This window comes from Sapajus apella, unplaced genomic scaffold, assembly GCF_009761245.1.
Source record: "Sapajus apella isolate SASKATOON/1434 unplaced genomic scaffold, GSC_monkey_1.0 scaffold87, whole genome shotgun sequence".
In the NCBI taxonomy this organism is placed as follows: domain Eukaryota; kingdom Metazoa; phylum Chordata; class Mammalia; order Primates; family Cebidae; genus Sapajus; species Sapajus apella.
In genome coordinates, this window is record NW_022437027.1 from 5,108,157 (window position 1) to 5,109,888 (window position 1,732).

The window sequence follows — 1,732 nt, forward strand, 5'->3', positions numbered from 1 at the left end:
AGTTAATTTTTGTATATGGTGAGAGGTAGGGGTCCAGTTTTATTTTTCTGTATGTGGTTAGCCAGTTATCGCAGCACCATTTATTGAACAGTGAAACATTTCCCCATTTATTATTGTCAGCTTTGTTGATGGTCAGTTGGCTGTAGGTGTGTGGCTTTATTTCCGGGTTCTGTATTCTGTTTCATTGATTTTTGTGTCTATTTTGGTACTGGTATGATGCTATTTTGGCTATTATAACCTTATTGTATGGTTTAAAGTCGGATACTGTGATGCCTCCAGCTTCGTTATATTTTCTTAGGGTTGTTTTGGCTATTTAGGTTCTTTTTTGGTTCTGTATGAGTTTTAGAATAGTTATTTCTAATTATATGAAGAATGTAATTGGTATTTTGATAGTAATGTGGTTGCATCTGTAGATTGCCTTGGACAGTATGGACATTTTAAAGGTGTTGATTCTTTCAATTCATAAGCATGAAATGTTTTTTCATTTGTTTGTGTCATCTCTGATTTCTTTCAGCACTGTTTCATATTTCTCCTTGTAGAGATCTTTCAACTACTTTGCTTGCTGTGTTTCTAGATTTTTTTTTTTTTTTTTTGGTGGCTATTGTAAATCAGATTGCATTCTTGAGTTGGTTCTCAGCTTGGACATTATTGATATATAGAAATGCCACTGATTTTTATGCATTAATTTTGTATCCTGAAACCTTACTGAAGTCATGTATCAAGTCTATGAGTCTTTTGGCAGAATTTTGAGAGTTTTCTAAGTATAGAATTATATCGTCAGTGAAGAGAGATAATTTGACTTCTTTTCCATTTAAATGTCTTTTATTTCTTTATCTTGCTTGATTGCTCTGATTGTGTTACTGGAAGTGGTGAGAGTGGGCATCTTTGTCTTGTTCCAGTTCTCAAGAGAAGTGCTTCCAACTTTTCTCTGTTCAGTATGATGTTGGCTGTGCGTTTGGAATGATTCACGAATTTTCATGTCATCCTTTCAAGGGACCAAGCTAATCTTTGTATTATTCCAGTTTAAGTATGTGAGCTGCCAAAATGAGCACCAGAAAAGCAAATAATAAGACAACAGCAACAGGAAACATACCAAAGAGGAGGAAGATAGGAAAATAATGAAGTACAAGCCTGAGATGGATATTCATATGGGCAGGATTTTTCTGAGCAATGGATACTTTTGGCATCTTACCACTAAGAGGGATCCCAAAGGAATTTGTGTTATTTAGAATAGGTCCAACTGCATGTGAAAGATATGTCCAAAATAGAACTAGTTATACAGGTTAAGGTTATTTCTCTCACAAGACAAAATCCAGAGGGCTGGGGTAATGAGCCTACTCCACAGAGTCATCAGTGACACCAATTGTGTGCAGATCAGAACTCTGTCAATCCTAAAATATGGTTTTGGTTCTCATGGTCTGAGATTCTGAGCTCTATTTATTACATCTGTATTCTGAATAAAACGGAGGAAGGAAGGAACACACACGCCCATTTTTAAGGAGTTTTCCAATAAGTCCCACACAAAACTTTTACTTATCTCTTATTGGCTATTACTTTGGTACATCAAGTTTCAAGGGAGTCTGAGAAATATAGTTTTTTAGTTAGATGACAAGGTGTCCAGCTAAAACTTGGATCCCTGTTATTAAAATAAAAGGAATGAATGAATATTGGGCATCAATTTATAGTCTCATCAATTTATAGCCTCAGCCTCAAAGTTAAATAAATTTGGGTA

General features: G+C 35.1%; 1 non-coding gene across 1 annotated transcript; it reads right to left on the reverse strand.

Annotated features, from left to right (window-relative positions):
• Window positions 1-949: 949 nt before the first annotated feature.
• On the reverse strand, window positions 950-1,052 carry LOC116534478. Its single transcript, XR_004261745.1, has one exon. It is a non-coding gene; the product is annotated as a U6 spliceosomal RNA (small nuclear RNA).
• Window positions 1,053-1,732: the final 680 nt, after the last annotated feature.